Genomic DNA, 22,028 nt, shown 5'->3' with positions numbered 1-22,028 from the left:
ATGGCTGTTTGTTTTTTTATTTGTTTTTGTATTTTTTATTTGCTATTTAATGTCCTAACTGAAGAAAAATAAAATTAGCATGCATTTTATTCTTTATGTCGTTCAATCCCAGTCTTAAATACAAACACACCAGTTTTGAAACGCCAGTCTGAAAACATTCAACTCATATGTGGGTCACTGGTATTGCACCATTTGTATTCGATAGCTTGAACACACGTCTGTATTTCACTCCCGAAAGAACAGTGGACAGACTGCACACAACTGTGTCATCTGAGACTTTTCCCCCCAATTTTATTGAGACACAATTGACATATACCACCATATGAGTCAAAGTCCCACCGCATAACCACTCACATATATCACGAAATGAATATAAGTTTAGTTAATATCCAGCACCTCATATAGATACAAAAAAGGAAAAAAATAGTATTTTTTTCTTTGTGATGAGAACTTTAGGGTTCACTCTCTTAGGAACTTTCAAATATGCCATAGAGCAGTATTGACTATAGTCATTATGTTGTACATTACAAATACATGCCCAGAGGTATTTATCTTATAACTGGTGGTTTGCAACTTTTGACCCCCTTGATCCAATTACTTCACCCCACTTCCCCATACCTGGTAACCAAAAATCTTTTCTCATTTTCTTTGAGTTTGATTGTTTTGTTGTTTTTGTTTTGTTTGGTCGAGTGTTTTTTTTTTTTAATTCCACGTATAAGTGAGGTCATATAGTCTTTGTCATCTCCATCTGACTTATTTCGCTTAGTATAACACTCTCAGAGAGTCCATCCATGTTGTCAGAAATGACAGAATTTCCTTTTTTTTTTTTAATGGATGAGTAATACCCTGTGTGAGTGTGTGAGTGTGTGTGTGTGTGTGTGTGTGTGTCTGTGTGTAAATATACCACAACTTCTTTTTTTATCCTTTCATCTACTGATGGACACGGGTTATTTCCATGTCTTGGCTATTGTAAGTAATGTTGCAGTGAACGTGGGGGTGCAGATATCTCTTCGACATAGAGTTTTTATTTCCTTCAGGAACGGAGTTGCTGGATCATACAGTAGTTCTATTTTTAACTTTTTGAAGAACCTCCGTACTATTTTCCACAGTGGCTGCACCAGTTTGTATTCCCACCAGCAGTGCACAAAGCTTCCTCTTTCTCCACACCCTCAACAACACTTGTTGTTCCTTGTCTTTTTGGTACTAGCCATCTTGACATGTGTGAAGTGAAATCATCTTGTGGTTTTGATTTGCGTTGCCCTGATGGTTACTGACACTGGACACCTTTCCTCATAGCTGTTGGCCATCTGGGTATCTTCTTTGGAAAAATGTCTATTTAGTTCCTTTGCTCATTTTTCAATTAGACTATTTGTTTTGTTCTGTTTTGTTTTGTTTTGTTTTCCGACTTAGCGAAAGACACAAGGTTTGCAATTTTTTTCCCTATTTTGTAGGTCATCTTTTTGTTTTGTTGGCTATTTCCTTGGCTCTGTCTCATCTGTTTTTACCTTACACCCATTCTACTGACACTGTACCTTCTGCTTACCGATGAGTGAGGACAAACAAAAGGAAAATAAACTATCGGTTGCCCTATCTTTCCCTATCCTTCTTTATTTTCATTTTCAGCACAAGCAATTAGCTAATACATGGAAGTAACATGATTAAGAAAGGATGTGATGCAGTATCTTACCTTCTTTCCACATTAAAAGCAAATCCTGCTTCCAATGGAAAATATTGTCTGTGATACTGAATACAAGGATCTGTGTGACTACACAGGCTACTCACCCATGAAGCCAGAACTTGTCTCTTATTCATCTTTCATGACTTAGCTCAAATGTTACAGCCCCGTGAATCCCCAAAATTACTATGTTTTCTCATTCCCGTATTAGCACATGCATACTACTATAAGAGCAGGTAGCTCCTTGTATTCTAGCTGGTATTTTACTTACTTGCTACATTACCCCTAAATTAGGTTGTTACTGCTTTGTTTTTGTATGCTACTGCAGACATTATAAAAATTATTTAACACACTGTAGACCATAAAAATAAAAGAATTAATGAAGTTATAATTTTTTTTAACATTTACTTATTTTTCTGAGAGACAGACAGAGCATGAGTGGGGGAGGGGAAAAGTAGCAATATAAGACATAAAATTATGGAAAACAAAGCTGAAAAGAAGAGGGAAACAAAGGTCAGTATTCACAAAGGCAGATTTAGGGAATTCAGTGATTTATTAAAGTGTAAGGACATTCATGTCATAGGAGTCCCAGAAGATGAACAGAGAGAAAAAGGGGAAGAAGGTTTATGTGAGCAAATTATAGCTGAAAACTTCCCTAATCTGGGGAAAGACACAGACATAAAATCCAAGAGGCACAAAGAAGTCCTATTAAATTCAATAGAAGCCAGCCATCACCAAGACATATCATAGTCAAGTTCACAAAATACACAGACAAGGAAAGAATAATGAAAGTGGCAAGGGAAAAAAAAGTCCTTAACCTACAAGGGAAGACAGATAAGGTTCACAGCAGACCTATCCACAGAAACGTGGCAGGCCAGAAAGGAGTAGCAGGAGAGATTCAATGTGGCGAATCAGAAAAATATGCGGCCAAAAATATTCTATCCAGCAAGGCTATCATTCAAAATAGAAGGAGAGATAAAGAATTTCCCAGATAAGCAAAAACTAAAGGAGTTTGTGACCACTAACCAGCCCTGCAAGAAATTTTAACAGAGAGACTTCGAGGGGAGGAAAAAAAAAAGACTAAAAGCAACAAAGACTAGAAAGGCCAAGAGAACATCACCAGAAACACCAACTCTATAGGTAACACAGTGGCATTAAATTCATATCTTTCAATAATCACTCTGAATATAAATGGACTAAATGCTCCAGTCAAAAGACAGAGGGTGTCATAATGGATCAAGAAAAACAACAAGATTGATGTATATGCTGCCTACAGGAGACTCATTTTAGACCTAAAGACACCTGCAGATTCAAAGTGAGGGGACGGAGAACCATCTGTCATGCTAATGGATGTCAAAAGAAAGCCAGAGTAGCCATACTTATATCGAACAAACTAGATTTTAGGTATTCATTTATTTTAATGTTACTTATTTTTTTTTATGTTTGTTTATTGTTGAGAGAGCGAAAGAAAATGCATGGACGGGGCAGGGGCAGAGAGAGGAGGAGACAGAGGATCTGAACTGAGCTCTGCACTGACAGCAAGAGCCCAAAGTAGGGCTCAATTTCATGAACCCCAAGATCATGACCTGAGCCAAAGTCAGATGCTTAAATGACTGAGCCACCTAGGCGCCCCCTAGACAAACCAGATTTTACAACAAGGGCTGTAACAAGAGATGAAGAAGGGCATTACATCATAATTAAGGGCTCTATCTATCAAGATCTAACAATTATAAATATTTATGCCACCAACCTGGAACACCCAAATATATAAATAAATTAATAACAAATATATAGAAGCTCACTGATAGCACTACAATGATACTAGGGAACTTTAACACCCAACTTACAACAATGGACAGATCATCTAAGCAGAAAATCAACAAGGAAACAATGGCTTGCAATGACACTCTGGATAGGGTGGACTTAACAGATATATTCAGAATATTTCATCCTAAAACAGCAGAATATACATTCTTTTTGAGTATCCAAGGAACATTCTCCAGAACAGATCACATACTGGGCCACAAATCAGCCCTCAACGACTACAAAAAGATGGAGACCATACCATGCATATTTTCAGATCACAACACTATGAAACTTGAAATCAATGACAAGAAAAAATTTGTAAAGGCCTAAAATACATGAAGGTTAGAGAACATCCTTCTAAAGAATAAATGGGTTAACCAGAAAATTAAAGAAGAAATTAAAAATACATGGAAGCAAATGAAAATAAAAACAGGTCAGCCCAAACCCTTTGGGATTAGCAAAGACAGTCCTGATCGTTACATACATTACAGTTCAGGCCTATCTCAAGAAGCAAGAAAAGTACCAAGTAAACAACCTAATCTTACACCTAAAGGAGCTAGAAAAGGAACAGCAAATAAAGAGGAAAGCCAGCAGCAGAAGGGAAATAATAAAGATTAGAGCAGAAATAAATGATACAGAAGCAAATAAAAAACAGGAGAAAACACCAGCAAAACTAAAAGTTCGTTCTTTGAAAGAATTAATAAAACTGATTAATAAGACTTCTCCAAAAGAAAATAGAAAGGGCCCAAAAAAAGACAAAAATCACAAATGAAAGAGGAGAGATCACAACCAACACCACAGATATACAAAGAATTATAAGAGAATACTGTGAAAAATTATATACCAACAAACCGGGTAATCTGGAAGAAGTGGACAAATTCCTAGAGACTCACAAACCACCAAAAGTGAAAGAGGAAGAAATAGAAAATTTGAACAGACCCATAACCAGCAAAGAAATTTAATCGGTAATCAAAAATCTCCCAACAAATAAGAGTCCAGGGCCAGATGGCTTCCCAGGGGAGTTCTACCAGACATTTAAAGGAGAGTTGATACCTACTCTGTTCAAACTTCCAAAAAACTAGAAATGGAAGGAAAACTTCCAAACTCATTCTATGAATCCAGCATTACCTTGATTCCAAAACCAGACAAAGACCCCACTAAAAAAGGAGAATTACTGGCCAAATCTCAACCCCCATGAAGATATATTCCAAACAGTGTGATGAACTTTCATATTTATTTTTTCCTTGCTCTCTCCTTGCTTTGTGTGGTGTCTGACACAAGGAGCTTTACTCTAGATCTCAAGATCCTTCAACCAATGAAAATACTATTTTTATGATAAAATTTTTTTGAATTTTAACACAGTGCTGACTTTCTGGTAAATATTTGGTTGAATAACCGAACTTGTGTTAACAGGAAATAACCCAGCTATTGATGGAGAAGGCTAATTTACATACTGCAATTATTCCCATAATAATCGTGAGCAATACCTATTTTTTTATGGTAAAACACACTAAATGTTTGAGAGTTTACACACTGGATCTATTTATACTTAATTCTCAGAACAGTCCAGTGAAACAAATATAAATCCCCACTTTACATATCAGGCTTTTGGGGCTGATTGACTTGTCTTGGGTTACATATTTTAATGGCAGAACTGGGATTAATACCCAGGTAGTTCCACATCCAGAAGGCATGCCGTTTACCAAAATAGTATCATTACTGCCCAACGAGGAAGTAATCAGCTCGGGTAGAACAAGAACCAAAGCCGGTTGTAAACACCTCAGGCATTTCATCACCTAGCTGGGAATCATGAAAGGGCTCATTTGAATTGGTAACTTCATGGAAGATACAAGAGTTTTAATGCCCCTCATTCTGAATGCTAGACGAATACTACATTAACTAGAGAGATAGATACACGTACGCATATAACCATAAAAACATTCACTGAGAAGGCTCCTCATATAACCTTTTTTGTGTCTATTTAAAATGCAGCCAATGGCATAAACCTCCAGACTCCCAGAATGGTGCTTTAAATCCCGCAGCTGTGGCATAAATAAAGTGTTGCAATACAGAAAGAGTACAGCATTCAACAATGATCACAGCAATCCATTCCTGTGCACTGTCACTCTTCCCGACATTTCCACATGTTGGAAATTTAAAAGGTTAGAGTCTTCAGCTGGAAGGGAAATTGACACTTGTGTAGAGAGAGAAGCATGTGGTGTTTTGGAAACATGTAAGCTCAGAGCCAGTTGGATGTACCTCTGTTCAAATCTAATCTCAGCCACTCTTAGAAGCATGACTTTGGCCAAGTGGCATGCCCTCTCTGACTCATGAAACTGTTCAGTGAAATGGAAATCACAATCATGATCTTAATAAGATCAAAATTCGTTTGTAGAAAGTCCTTGGCACATAATGAATGTTCAACAAATGGCAGGCACTATTACATATCCCAAGCTACTCTTTCTTTCTGGAAACCCACCTGCTTTTATGACTGTAAACCTTGTTTTCATCCTTCACAGCCCAACAGCAATGTCTACTCCTGTTGGAATCCCAGACCTGGTCACTCAGAGAGATTTAGATACTCTGTCTGCCAATCTCACTTTTCACCTGCCTTGGAACAGCACGTGCACACTCTTGTTCACATGTGCTTACCTTTCTCATCATCCTCACTATGCCGTCAGCTCTTGAGGGCAAACACTGTCTGACTTACATTTTCATCTACATCTCAGGAGGCCCTAGTAAGATTTCTCTGCAACATCTGAATGAATAAGAAACCCAGATACCTAAATGCAGAAAATATGTTCAGGAGTTACTCACAGGTAGCAGTAGAAAATCCAACTCGTATCTCTCAAGCTTCTGCTATACTCATTGCCAGGAAACATCACCTCTGGAAAATAGCCAAAACACAAAAGATAGTTAGGAAAGAAAATAAAAATTGACAACATACTGTGTTTTATTTTCTTGGTGATTATTTGACTCCTTGCTCTTAATTACAAATCTTTGGAGGATATGAAATGTTTTAAGGCAGCTGGTAACCAATGGCTTCAAGATTGTCACCAGATACTGGAGTTCTTACTCTGTCAATTAGTGCCATGTGCCATGTGCTGATGCCACACTGTGACAGTGATGTCCTGTCTCAAACAAGACAACACCATGAAGTCTGCAAGCGTCTGGTGACGCTGGCTTACACGGCACAAGAGTTTACTCTAAGTAGAGTAGAATCAGTTTGTCCACAAACTGAGTCACCAAGTAACTTACTTGAATTATGATTGGGATTTCAGTGAATCTATAGATCAAGCTGGAATAAGGCTTTAAGATAAATTTCTGTTAAGAATAATTATCATATGATGTTTTTGAAGTGAGATATAATGATACATGAATATTCTTTGACAATTAGATAAGACAGAGATAAAAATGCCTTCAAAAAGGGAGGTGTTCTTTTCAGTGCAAACCATTTGAAATAAAATTGTATACCAGAAAGCTACACATGATAAATTGATTCTAGTTCAGCGGCCTGGGGAAAAAACAAGGCTGCAGGCGTTCCATGTTTAAGAAATAAATTTATGAGTATTTATGCCATTAATAATTGCCTGTTCCCCTGTGGCTTCATGACTTGTGCCAAGTCTCACTCATGACATTAACTCACACTGCCTGAGTTTGTGAAGGAGACTAGATTCAGTACAAAAGAAAGCCTTTGGGTGAGAAGTGATAGCGATGAGCATTTGGCTTAAAGACAAGTGCACTTCCTAGAGATTTGATTTCAAACCCTAGTGTCTACTCTACATTTATCTTGTTTCTGTTCAATTATAGATGGTCACAAAGCATGTTGTGAAAGATTCCCGTAGACCCTAATACCATTTTCCCAAGACCCTTTAGACTATACTTGCAGAGGAAATGTGGCCTTTTTCTAGAGCATATTTCCAAAACATAAATGGTCTTTCTGCTCTGCTCAGGCCCCTGGACGATCATCTACCTGATCGCTGTAGATAGAGGTTCACGCTTCTAGTGTAGACCACAGTTTTGTAGGTGCCTTTGATATGTAGATATTTATAAATTACATACACATGTCCTATCCTACTATCATTTTATGCACAATTTTAAAATGTACAAATATGGAATTTAAGAGGATGAGTTAAAAAGCAAATACAAATAGAAATATGGAATTAAATGGCAAGAAAAATAACTAAGAAGAACATAGACGGCTTACTTGGCAACAGAGATAAAGGATGGACAGGAGGTGAAGATTACTGACATTTTCATTAAAACTTTTTGAACTGTTTGACTTTTAAAACCATACAGGGCATTGTTTTAACAAAAATCATATCTAAAACCCTGATGCATTTCCCCTGTGCCATAACTGTATGCTTGAACACCTCCAGATATATAAGCAATTCACTCTGGAGATGACTGGTCTAAACCACTTTGCTATTTCTCCTTTTACTCTAAGTGTATTAAATTACATTCTGTGGTGAATATAGTATTTGTAAAATAAAAAATAAAACATAAACAATTGATGAAGGGTTCTGAGCTTTATTTCATTTTTATGTACCTTTATTTGTTAATAAAATATATACTTTATTGAACACCTATTTTTCCAGGCATTGAGCAAAGCACTGGAGACTCAGAAATCAACCATAAGCGGAGCTGAAAACGGAAAGACTTGAATCCTGATCCTGACCGTGCTATTAAAATATTTTGCGACATTAGGTAAATTGTTTAATCTTAAGCTTCTATTTCCAAATATGGGGGCGCCTGGGTGGCTCAGTCGGTTAAGCGTCGACTTTGGCTCAGGTCACAATCTCACGGTTCAGGGGTTCAAGCCCCACACAAGGCTCTGTGCTAACAGTTCAGAGCCTGGAGCCTGCTTCAGATTCTGTGTCTCCCTCTCTCTCTGCTCCTCACCTGCTTGCTCTCTCTCTCTAAAATAAATAAACATAAAAAAAATTTATTTCCAAATATGTAGGAAGAAAAGGCACGATTGAGCTGCCATATCTGCAGAATTGCCTTGAAGATCACACACGTATTGTTTCAGTTGTGGGGGCAGCTTTGGGGTGAAGTGCTCCAGGCTTCTCCCTGCATGTGAGAAAAGGGACATCACCGCGAACGTGTGTAGATGAACAGATGGGGTGGGGGGCAGGTAAAGCTAAGAAACTAGATGTACAGTGAAAGTACTAACATAAGGATAAAAATAGAACAATCCTTGAAACAAAAATGGGGAAGAATAAATGAAGCATCAAACTGAATGCAAGTGGTGAAGTCCCATGGTGTAACCCACCAGGTCAGAGGCAAATAATCACGGGCTAGTATGACTCAGGGACAGCAAGTTATCCCCATTTTCACGACAGTGCCTCATATCTTATAATTATTTGACAAGCGACAATCTTGCATGCAAAGCTGAGTATTCTTAGGGTGTTTTCCGCATCCAACTGGCAGTTAATACTGAGTTGATACTGTAGATTCTCATCTTTGGATGACAGCGGCATGCCTGCCGTGGGGCTCGGTTTCCACAGAAGACAACCGAATAAGTCACCAGTCCTTCTGCATGCTTGACATCCTAAGGAAATACCTCTGCTACCTGGAAAGCAGGTTGGTTTGGGATGGGAGGGCTGTTGACTGTAAGAGGAGCAGGCTGTTAAATAATAAAAATCCAGGATCCAATTTCCAAATACTCTCTGAAAAAAGGATTTTAAGCCTACATATTAAAAAATGTACTATCAGTGTTGGACTTGGGGTCATGAAGGTAACAGACAGTAATAACTTCAAAAGAGAATGAGGCTGGATCCCCTCCTCCACTCTGAATCTTTTTGGCTGTGTCACTAAACATTCCATATCACTGTGTTTATCCAATTGCACAACCAATCAATAGCACATCAACTTTCCACCCACTTTAATATTTCTTACATCGGCTTTTATCGAACAGTGGTAAAGCTTCAAGATAAACAACTTTTTGGACTTGTTTTATGTGGATATGAGAATCTAAAAGAGAATCAAAAGTTAACCCAAAGTCCAAGAAGGAAAAGTAGAACTTGGGATTCTTAATGCAACTCAATCCAACAGATAATTCAGAATACCTATTCTGCACTTAACATTGTCATTGTTGCTTGAAGGAACACGAATATAGGAATGTTAAATTTAACATAATTCAGCAAATGTCTACTTAATGGGTACCTACTTTCGACCAGGTACTCTTTTAGATATATGAGATGCAGGGGTGAGTAAGAAATTATCTTCGGGTTCAAAAAACCTTGCAGTTTACTTGCAATGCATCTAAGTATCTGGGGGCTGTTATGATATAGTTGAAAAATACCCAGAGTCAGATTAAATATGTTAATTGGCATTAAAGAAGAAAAACAAATATTTAGCATTTTTAAAGAAGGGCAATTAAATGCAGGGAGGCCATTATTACACTGAACAGATCATGAAGACAGCGACTGAGGGGGTACAGATATTTCACATCAAATTCATAGATTGCTGGAGAGTAAGAAAGATTAAGGAAAGAAATTAGAGACAACTACGATCATTTTTCCTGCTTAAGCAGAGGCTACCAGGACCCTGCTGATATCGCCTTGGCAGTTACCCCTATAAGCCTATCATGCTTACTGAAAATGAATATCTGTGATTCTACACCTGAGGGATTTTATTCTGACCAGTGAAGACACCATCTTTGTAGGCAGGAGAATCCAAAAGCACCAGAGAGTTGGAATCTAGAGGCAACTCTTGGCCAGTGGGGGACAGTGACAAGTCTCTCAGTGGCAGAGCTTTGAGCAATACACCCAATCATCAACTCGGTGGAAGAGACCAATGGCCTGGATCAAGATACTCTACAGACAAATGCATATCCACTGGCTTCACTCGTTATTCAGGGTCCAAGAAGGAGCAAGATTAGAAGACTGAAGACAAAGTCATCTGGGAAAGAAGCCTATGATTGGATCTACAAGAGTGGAAAAAAGTGTGTTAATATTTATTTCTCACATAATGCCTACCAAAAAACATTCAGAGCAGAGAAGGTATTGAACAACTACTTGATAAGATGATAAGATGATAAGATGACTGGTCTGGCGGAGTTCAGCCAGTCTCTGCCTTTGGCCCCATTATTTTCACTGCTGGGCTGATAGACGAGGTAGTTGTGGGGACATGGATGGAGGCAGGGCACGGTCCAGTATCACGGCTCCCTCCAACCAAGTCTGAAGTAGCTAGTGTCATTGCTGAATGTCCAAACGTTAGGAACATAAACTGACATTAAGCTCCAGATGTTGTACCATTTTCTAAGACATCTACCTGTGGCGAGTTGATTATCAGAATTATCATTATAGGACCTCCCATAACATGTTTCAGCAAAGGAAGTGTGACAGTATTTAAATAATGATGAAATCCACTAGCTATACCATATACCACACTACCCAGAAGATTCCAACATGATAAGACGTTGCAAAGCCCTTAGAGGCACAGTTGAAGTGGCATCTTGGTGATCATGCCCCATGGAAGGGAGGTGAACAATGGTGCTTTCCACCTCATAGTTAGCATTCATGGGTGAAGAAACCAAGGGGAGGAACTAAATGCACCATTTCTTGTCATAATTCTTAGTGACCCACTCTGAAATTTGTGCTTATCCCTGGAATTTTAGGCTCCCTTGGATCAGAACACTCTAAGGGGACAGACAAAATCAGACTTCCTCTTAAGTCTAAAGCCATGACTACCACCTGTTTATTCTAGATTCTTCAAACTAATAGGCAAGGAAACCATTTAATAAACTGATACAGTTAACTGATCTTGTGTGATGGTTAATTTCATGTGCCAACTTGACTGAAACACAGGTTACCCAGATATTTTGTCAAACATTATTCTGGGTATGTCTATCAGGACACTTTTGGATGGGCTTTGTATTTGAATCCATAGACTGAGTAAGGGAGAATGCCCTTTCTAATGTGGTTAGGTCTCATCTAATCAGTTGAAGACATGAATATAACAAAAAGATTGACCTTTCTTTGAATAAAAGAGAATCTCTTCAGCTTGATTCTTAGAGCTGCTCTATTCCAGCTCTAAGACCTGCGTTTGGACTTGAACTGAAGCACTAGGTCTTAAAAGGTCTTGAGCCTCCTGGCTTTTGGACTGGAACTCACACATGAGCTCTCCAGGTCCTCAGGGCTTCAAACTGGACCAAGACCACACCACTGGCTCTCCTGGGCTACAGCTTACTCACTGCAGATCTCCTATTTTTTTTTTTCTTGAGAACCTTGACCCATACACTGATTATCACAAGGCACATGACAAAAGGTGACTGGATCTCAAGGATTTATAGCAGCCTATCTTGCTACTGCCATGGCCAGTGTTAAACCTGATAGGAAGCAGCTTAATGCAAAATAAGTTCTGAGTCAGGGTATTGGTAATGCTTTGTTATTTTAAGGCTTTTGATTTTATTTTATTTAGAAATTGTAACCGACCAGTGTCTGAAAAAAATTGGTTACAGGGCAGAGCGGAAATAATTGCAGTACAAGTGAGTTTTTCAATGGGTAATTTCTAGCAAATGTTATTCTTGCCCTGCCCACATCCCTTCAACACTTCCCTATACCTGCCTAATGCTGTGTACCACGATGTACTTCTGGATGAGAAAGTACACTTCTCATCTCCTTGTATTTTTGGTAAAACAGTCTATCCTGGTACACCCGGATGAGCTTTCGAACCACAGGCTGAGCTCAGTACACAGGGTGTGATTTATTTTGTTCATGGAAAGACTGATCAGGGAAGGGCCAACACATAAACCAAGCCAGATTTTCCCCAATTATGTCATGTGTAGTTCCTAGCAGAAGGAGGAAGTTATAATTAGAAAATAAAGAATCATGGTTAATACAGAAAGTGAGACATCGTAGATCAATGACTGAGACTGGACAGCCTTGAGGGCCAGAGGGAGGAGCCTATGCCTTAACTTATTTTAATCAACAGAGCCAAAAAGTACAAGAAGTTCAAGTGACAAAGTTTTTGTTTTTATTTTTCCTTATCTTCTGTCTCAACCCTCTCGATTGTTATTGTGTTATTGCTATTGTTATTGTTATTGTGATATACGTGCTTAGGCTTGTATCCTAAACTACACCTCATCTCACACGGTCCTCATTCTTTCCAAGCCTTTCTTCATTTTAGTCTATGATTAATTTCTCCTGCATCTTTACTTACTCTCCCTACTGTAGGCATCATTTTAATGTAATTACATGTGTCCTTACCCAAATAAGATAATTTATTCTGAAATACATGTGAGGTTATTCTATCTCTAGATGCCTACTTAAATGATTCTACAAGTCGTATTTCATGCTATAAATCTCAGTCTGCTTTCTTTTTCTTAATCCACCCAATGTTTGAAATTCATACCTATATTGCCTGATGTAAGTCTCCATCAACTTTTCTCAATATTCAAGCATATTCCATTATCCGGTCTCCTATCAATGCTTCCAATAGCTTAGCATCAGAACAAACACTAGAAAGCATCACCTTGTACATGCTATCATATGAATCTGAGACAGAGCATCTTTAGGATATAACCTGAGGTATGATGGCTGAATTATAAACTATACACATGTTTATTTCACTTACCTACTACATGATTGACTTATAAGGTGGTTAGAACTTTAAACTGCTACCAGCTGTACATGCAGTTTCCTAGGACTCCATATTCTGGTCAACATTTGATACTGATTTTGTCAATTTTCTATTCTAGAGAATGTGAGTGCTACATATTTGTTGTAATTTGTGTTTTTCTAATGGTTAAGGAGATTGAAAATCTCATCATGCACTCTCTGGTCATTTCCAAATCTCTTTTTGTGAATTTCTTAAACACTGATTTTGTTTCTTTCTCTATTGGGTCCTCTCTAAGTCATTGGAGTAGAGCAGTTTTAATCTAGAGAGTACAATTTTAGGGAAGTTTAAATGCTGCAAATACTTTTATTGAATGTATCTCTCTAATAACTTTGTGGTATCTTTTGCTGAAGAGAATTTCTTAATTTTAATAAAGAAAGATTTATCAATTTGAATGTTTTTTTTTTTTTTGTTTTTACTATTAGGGTCTTAATTAATGTGTAATTTCCTACCAAGGTCAAGAGAATATCATCCTAGATTTTCTTCATTAACTTAATAGCTTTATCTTTCACAATTAGGGCTTTAATCCATCTAGAGTTTATTACTGTATATAGTATGAATTGGATCCTGCTTAGTGTCCATGACATCATTTAATAAATAAATATTCTTTCCCAGTGATCAGTAGTTGTGATACAAATACTGTCATTAAAATTGTTCCAAGTATTTACAAAATGTTGTTCTCATGTTCAAAGTTCAAAATCACTTTTTAAAGTTCCCTCAGAAAACCTCCCTGGAATTTTATTAGCTATTGTATTGAATTCATCTTTATTTCTTCGCAAAAACTGAAGAAAAGTTAGCAAACCAGTGTTTAAAAAGTATCTACTATATGTTGTGGGTAATAATTTTATGGAACAAAATAAAAATGGGCTATTAAAAATGGAAACAAAAATCAGGGAGGTCAGGAAGATGGCAATGTGGAAGGATCGTGAGCTCACCTTGTCCCACAGACACATCGAGTTAATAGCTACATCTCTACAACAAACTCTGAAAACAACTTAAACCCTGCAGGACAGATTTTCCACAGTTAATCACAGAGAGGAGGCCACATCAGTAAGAGTGAGAGGGGTGGAGATGTGATTGGAAGCCAAATATCGTGCTAGAATATCCACAAACAGGAGGGACACCACACGGAGGTATGAGGACATTAGACCCCACACCAGGAATGCCACACATGGGGGACCTGCACTGGTGCAATGATTCCCCATAATTTCTGGCTTTGAAAATCAATGGGGCATAGCTTTGCAAGGTTTTACAATCAGCAAGGCTTACTTCTGCGAACTTTAAAGATCAGTGGGCTTAGCTCTGGGACAGTCAAAAGGCAAGAGGAAACTGAATCACCCTGCTTAAAGAGACAGCATAATAAACAACCCTGTAGAGACAAAGTATAGACACAGTAGTTTGAAAAGCACCTGGGGTATACGTGAAAGAGATTTCTTTACAAATCCCTGAGGGGGGTGGTGGGCAGGGATCTTTGGGAGAATCCTCCAAGAACAAAGTGCTGGTAGTCACCATTTCTATTTCCCTGCTGCAGCATAGTCAGACACTTGCAAGAACCAGTGTGAACACCCTCCAACTATATTCTAGCACTGTGTACCCCGCCCCTGTGTTCCTCTGTGAATCTGCCCCATCCAACCCACCCCATGCAGCAGGCATCCCTCCAAAGCAGTTTCTTCCCTGAGCCACCCTACAAGCAACCCCATCAAGGACTGGCACCACTCCAAAATGACTCCTGACCTGGGGAGAGGGAAAGATAACCACACATGTCACTGCGCCTGCAGTCCCAGAGCCAAACCTTATAGCTGGCTACACAGGGACAGCACACTGCTAATAAGAGCAGCTGTAGCCCTGGCTGATGGACCGAGGACAGGCATCTGGTCTGATGCCAGCTCCACCGACCAATGGAAGCCTCTCAGAGGCAGCACAGGGAGAGTGCCTTGTCTACTAGTGAAACACAGCCCCAGCAGACCGACTGAGGGCAGGCATCGGTCTGACTGCTGGTGCTGTCCAACAACAAGCTCCTGGTGTTGTTAGCTAGGCCGCTTAACAGCACAGGGACAAAGTCCTGCCTGTTACACCCACAAAAGGCAAAGTGGGCCAATGCAGCCAACTGGGCCAAAGGCAACACAGCTTGGCCACAGCAGGGCACATGCAATGCACACAGGAGGCAATGTTGCAGTACCTGTTCCTGGTGAACAGGGGACACCCCACTGCAGGGCACTAACTCTTCTTCATGGGGCCACTGCGTTCAAGAGCAGGAGACATAGTTGACTTCCCTAATACATAGTAACAAACACAGAGAGTCAGACAAAATGAGGAGACAGAGGCATATATTCCAAATGAAAAACCAGGACAAAATTACAGCTGAATGCAATGAATATGGCTGATAAAGAATTCAAAGTAATGGTCACAAAGATACTCACTAGACTGGAGACAAGAGGAGAGGATCTCAGTGAGATATTCAGCAGAGATAGAAAATATAAAAACAAACCAGTTAGAGATGAAAAACTCCATAACTGAAATAAAAATACACTAGAGAGAATCAGTAGCAGATCAGAGGAGACAGAATAGATCAGGGACCTGGAAGACAGGCTAATGGAAAGCAACCAAGCCAAACGGCAAAAACCAAAAAACATAATAAGAAATGAGAATCAGTTATGGGAACTTAGTGGCATCATCAACTGTAATAACTGACAGTGTAGGAGTCCCAGAAGGACTAGAGAGAGAGAAGGAGGAGAAAATTTATTTGAAGAAGTAATATCCTAAATCTCCCCTTAATCTGGAAAACAAAATAGTCTTCCAGATCCAGGAGTCACAGAGATCCCCAACAAAATCAACCCAAAGAAGCCCACACCACATAGTATTAAAATGGCAAAAAGGTAGTGAGAAGGAAAGAATTTTTAAAGCAGCAAGAGAAAAGCAAGCAATTATATTTAAAGGAAACTCCATAAGGCTGTCAGGTGATTTTTCAGCAGAAACTTTGCAGGCCAAAAGGGAGAGGCATCATATGTTCAAAGTACTGAAAAGAAAAAAAAACCTGCAACCAAGAATATTCAAGGTTTTCATTCAGAATAGAAGTGAGGTAAAGTGTTTCCCAGAGAAATAAAAGTTACAGGATTTCATCACCACTAATCCAGCCTTACAAGAAATGCTATAGAGAATTCTTTGGTTGGAAAAAAAAAAGCCATAACTAGGAGTAAGAAAATTACAAAAGAAAAAAATTTCACAGGTAAATGCAAACATAGAATAGAGACAGTAGATTAATCACTTATAAATTGTATACAGTTTAAATCCCAAAAGCAGTAAAATCAATTAAACCTACACAAGTCAACCAAGAGATTTAAAAATGAAACACTGTAAATTATGACATCAGATCCATAAAAAAATGGAGGGAGTAAAAATTTAAAGCTTTTAGAATGTGTTCAAACTTCAGCAGCCAACAACTTAATACAAACTTCTATATGATACGATGTTATATATAAACTCAATGGTAACTACAAATCAAAAACCTATAATATATACACATACATAATAAATAGTACAGGAATCCAAACTTCATAAATAAAAAACATAATAATAATCCATAAGGGAAAAGGGCAAGAGAAGAAAGGAATAGAGCAGAACTACAAAGACAACCATAGAGAAGTAACAAAATTGCAACAAGTACATGCCTAACAATAATTGATTTAAATTTAAATGTACTAAATGCTCTAATGAAAATACATGGGGTGCCTAAATGGATAAAAAAGCAAGACCCATCTATATGCTGCCTACAAGAGACTCACTTCAGACCTAAAGACACCTGCAGGCTGAAAGTGAAGGGATGGAAAATATTTAACATTCAAATAAAAGAAAAATCAAGCAAACACACAAAACAAAAAGAAAGGCGGGGTAGTAATACTCACATAGGACAAAACAGAATTTAAGACAGAGTGTTGCAAGAGACAAAAAAAGGACCTACATAATGATAATGAGCAAAATCCAACAAGAGAATATAGTAATTATAAATATCTATGTACCCAACAAGAGAGCACCTAAATACATAAAGCAACTATTAAGCATAATAAAGGGAGAAATTGACACTGATACAATAATGGTAGGAGACTTTAATACCCCATATACATCAATGAATAAATAATCCAGACAAAAATTTACAAGAAAACAGTGGCTTAGGATGACACATTACACTAGATGGACCTAACATATATTCAGAACATTCCATACAAAAACAGCAGAATACACATTATTTTCAAGTGCACACAGAACATTTTCCAGAATAAATACACATTAGGCTTCAACAAGTTGCAATAAATTTAAAAAGACTGAAACCGTATATGCATCTTTCCTGACCATAAGAGTCTGAAAATGGAAATTAACCACAAGAAAAAAATTGCAAAAGAATGCAAACACATGGAGGTTAAATAACATGTTACTAAACAATAAGTAGGTCAATCAAGAAATTAAAGAGGAAATTAACAAATGGACATGGAGACAAATGGAAATGAAAACACAACGATCCAAAGTCTTTGGGACGCAGGAAAAGCTGTTCGAGGAGAGGGGTCTACACCAATACAGGCCTACGTTGAGACACAAAGTAACAAAAATATCAAATAAATAACCTAACTTTACACCTAAAGGAGATAGAAAGAGGAGAACAAGCAAAGCCCAAAGCCAGCACAAGGAAGGAAATAATACTGATTAGCACAAAAATAAATGAAATAGAGACACAATAGAACAGATGAATGAAACCAAGGGCTGATTCTTTAAAAAGATAAACAAAATGGGTAAACCTTTACCCAGGTTCATCAAGAAGGAAAGAGACAGAACTCAAACAAGTAAAATCAGATCCAAGGAGGAGAAATAATGACTGACACCACAGAAATACAAAGGGTTATAAGAGAATTTTTGAAAAATTATATGCCAACAAATTAGACAACCTAGAAGAAATGAATAAATTCCTAGGAACATATAATGTTCTAAAATTGAATCAGGAAGGAATAAAAAATTTGAACAGACCAATTACTTGCAATGAAATTGCATCAGTAATTAAAAACTCCCAATACAAAAGTTTAGGACCAGATGGCTTCACATATGAATTATTCCCAACATTTAAAGAAGAGTTAAGATGTATTCTTCTCAAACTATTCCAAAAAACAGAAGAGGAAAAAAGCTTCCAAATTCATTCTATGAGACCAGCATTAACCTGATAACAACCCCCCCAAAAAAAATACAACAAAAAAGAAAACTACCAATATCTCTGATGGACATAGATGCAAAAATCCCCAATAAAATGTTAGCAAACCAAAATCAGCAATACATTTTTAACATTTACTATGATCAAGTGAGATTTATTCCAGATATAAGTATGGCTCAATATTTAGAAATCAATCAACCTGATACATCACATGAACAAGAGTAAAAATAAAAAACATGTGATCATCTCAGTGGATGTAGAAACAGTATTTGATGAAGTACAATATCATTTCATGATAACAACTCTCAATAGCGTGGGTTTAGAAGGAAAGTATTTCAACATAATAAAAGTCATATATGAAAAACCCACAGTGAACACCATAGTCAATGGTGAAAAATTGAGAGCTTTTTCTCTAAGATCAGAAACAAGACAAGGATGTCTGTTCTCACCACTTTTATTCAATATAGTACTGGAAGTCCTTGCTGCAGCAATCAGACATGACAAAGAAATAAAAGGCATCCAGATTGGTAAGGAAGAAGTAAAACCGTCACTATCTGCAGATGACATGATACTATATAGAGAAAACCCTAAAGTCTCCACCAAAAAACTATTAGAACTCACAAGTGAGTTCAGTAAGGTTGCAGGATACAAAATTAATATAGAGCAATCTTTTGCATTTCTATATGCTAATAATGAAGTAGCAGAAAGAGAAATTAATAATCCTATTTACAATTGAACCAAAAATAACAAAATGAAGATGACACGAAAAAATGGGAAGATATTCCATGCTCATGAATTGGAAAAACTAACAATGTTAAAATGTTTATATTACCCAAAACAATGTACACATTTAAAGCAATCCCTATTAAAAAACACTAGCAGCATTTTTCACAGAGCTAGAAATAATACTAAAATTTGTACAGAACTACAAACGACCCTGAATAGCCAAAGCAATCTTCAGAAAGAAAAGAACAAGTCTGGAGGTATCACAATCTCAGATTTTAAGATATACTACAAAGCTATAGTAGTCACAACAGTATGGTACTGGCACAAAAATAGACACATAAATCAATGGAACACAGAGCCCAGAAATAAAAAGGTCAATTAAATTTATTACAAAGGATGCAAAGAAACACAAAGGGTAAAAAGAATATCTCTTCAACAAAAGGCGTTGGGAAAACTGGACAGCAACATGCAAAAGAATGAAACTAAAATAAAATGAATTAAAGACATAAACATGAGACCTGAAAGCATAAAAATCCTAGAAGAGAACAAAGACAGTGATTTCTCTGACAGTGGCTACAGGAACATTCTTCTAGATGTATCTCCTCAGGCAAGGGAAACCAAAGCAAAAATAAACTATTGGGACTACACGAAAGTAATAAGCTTTTGCAAAGCAAAGGCAACAAAACAAAACAAAACATTCCTACTGAATAGAATAAGTTATTTACACATGATATATCCAATAAGGGGTTAATATCCAAAATATAGAGAGAATTTATACACTCAACACACACACACACACACACACACACACACACACACACACACACACACAAACCTAATCCAATTAAAAATGGGCAGAGGACATGAATGGACACTTTCCTAAAGAAGACATCCAGATGGCCAACAGACACATGAGAAGATACTCAACATCACTTGTTATCATGGAAATACAAATAAAAACCAAGTGAGATACCACCTTACACCTGTCAGAATGGCCAGGATCAAAAAGACAAGAAATAACAATGTTGGCAAACATGCGGACAAAAAGGAACCCTTGTGTACTGTTGGTGGGAATGCAAGTTTATAGGTATAGTCACTAAGGAGAACAGTATGGAGGTTCCCCAAAAACCTAAAAATAGAAACATCATATAATACAGTAATTCCACTATTGGGCATCTACCCAAAGAAAACAAAAGCAATAATTTGAGAAGGCATATGCATCCTGGTGTTTACTGTAGCATTATTTACAACAGCCAAGATATACAAGGAGCCTGAGTGTCCAGTGACAGATGAATGGATAAAGAAGAAGTGGCATATATATATATATACATATATATACATATATATATATATATACATATATATACATATATATATATATACACACACATATGTATATATATATACATATATATACATATATATGTATATATATATACACACATACACACACACACACACACACACACACACACACACACACAAAGATGCACAGATACACACAATGGAAACTTACTCAGCCATGAAAAACAACAAAAAAAAAGAGATCTCACCATTTGCAACAACATGGATGGAACTAGAATGTATTATGCTAAGTGAAATAAGCCAGACGGCGAAGGACAAACACCATATGATCTCACTCATATGAGGAATTTAAGAAACAAAACAAATGAAGAAACAAAGAAAAAAAGATACAAACATAAAAACAGACCCTTAGATACAGAGAACAAACCAGTGGTTGCCAGAATGGATGTGGTGGGGATGGGTGAAATAGGTAAAGAGGACTGAAAGCTGTGACTTCCGGTTACAAAATAAGTAAGTCATGGGAATAAAAAGTACATCATAGGAAATATAGTGAATATGACGATAATAAGGTTGCTTGGTGACAGACGGTGTCACTTACTGTGATGAGCACTCAGTAATTTACAGTACTATTGAATCACTGTTACACACATAAAACGAATATAGCACTGTATGTTACTTATACTTCAAAAAACAAAAGAAAAAGAAAAAAAAAAGAGCGTCCAACCTTACTAGAAATAAGTGACACATAGATGAAAGTTATACAAATGATTTTCACTTTTTAAATTAAAAGTGATAGCACTAATAATTAGTGTATAAGAGAGTGTGGTAAAACAAAATTTTATATACTGGTGGGAGCGTCATTTTACAGCTTTACCAGAGAATTCTTGGTCAATACTTCTAGAATCTTAAATGAGAACGGACTTTTAGACAGATAGCTCCTTCCAAAAATGTATCCTAAGGAAATAATCATACAAGAAAGAAAGGACTTACGTATTAATGTGTTCAATGAAGAGTTGTTTATAATTGTAAAAACACAGTAAATATTGTTAACATTCCATCATAGAACATTTTAAATTATACTGTGCTTCATCCACATCAGGGACTGCACTTAGTAAAATCTGTTATAGATGCCATGCAAGCACCTGACGTTCAGCTTTTCATTGTTGAGACATCCATTTCAAAGACATCCACGTGGGAGCACCTGGGGTGGGGGGGCTCAGCTGAGCATTGGACTTTGGTTCAGGGCATGATCTCAAGGTTCATGAGTTCGAGTCCCACCTCGGGCTTGCTGCTGTCAGCCTGTCAGCACAGAGCCCCCACTCTGGATCTTCTGTCCCCCTCTCTCTGCCCCTCCCCTGCTTATGCACATTCTCGCTCAAAAAATAAATAATACATTAAAATAAAAGACAACCATCTGGAAAAAACACACTGCCTCCTAGATGACATGGGTACCAGCAAAACTAGATGAGAAATCAGGCCACTCCCACCCGGTAAGTTCCCAAGTTCCCCCTCTAGAAACTGTAAGGGAGCCTAGATAACTGACCACTGGGGTAACCCTGGTTTTCCTCTCCTGCACCCTAAAGCCCATTCTTATGTTTTTAATTAGCCAATAAAGAGCAAACCCTGGGGATCCTAAACATCCCACTCCAGACCCCACTAAAGGGCAAAGCCCCAGGTGTGCAGTCTCTCTTTCTGCCACCA

The 22,028-nt window shown here is 37.6% G+C and overlaps 1 protein-coding gene across 1 annotated transcript in view; it reads right to left on the bottom strand.

The window, feature by feature from the left end:
* Positions 1-22,028, bottom strand: part of GRIA4 (glutamate ionotropic receptor AMPA type subunit 4) — a 1,433,894-nt gene that overhangs the window by 787,413 nt on the left and 624,453 nt on the right. The window contains exon 4 of the mRNA XM_045039802.1: positions 6,299-6,368. The gene's annotated coding sequence lies outside the window, so the exon portion shown is untranslated. The remainder of the gene's footprint in view (positions 1-6,298; positions 6,369-22,028) is intronic.

The sequence above is a fragment of the Felis catus genome, chromosome D1, assembly GCF_018350175.1.
Source record: "Felis catus isolate Fca126 chromosome D1, F.catus_Fca126_mat1.0, whole genome shotgun sequence".
Lineage (NCBI taxonomy): Eukaryota > Metazoa > Chordata > Mammalia > Carnivora > Felidae > Felis > Felis catus.
The sequence above is the reverse complement of the archived record's forward strand: the minus strand, read 5'-3'. Positions and strand labels throughout refer to the sequence as shown.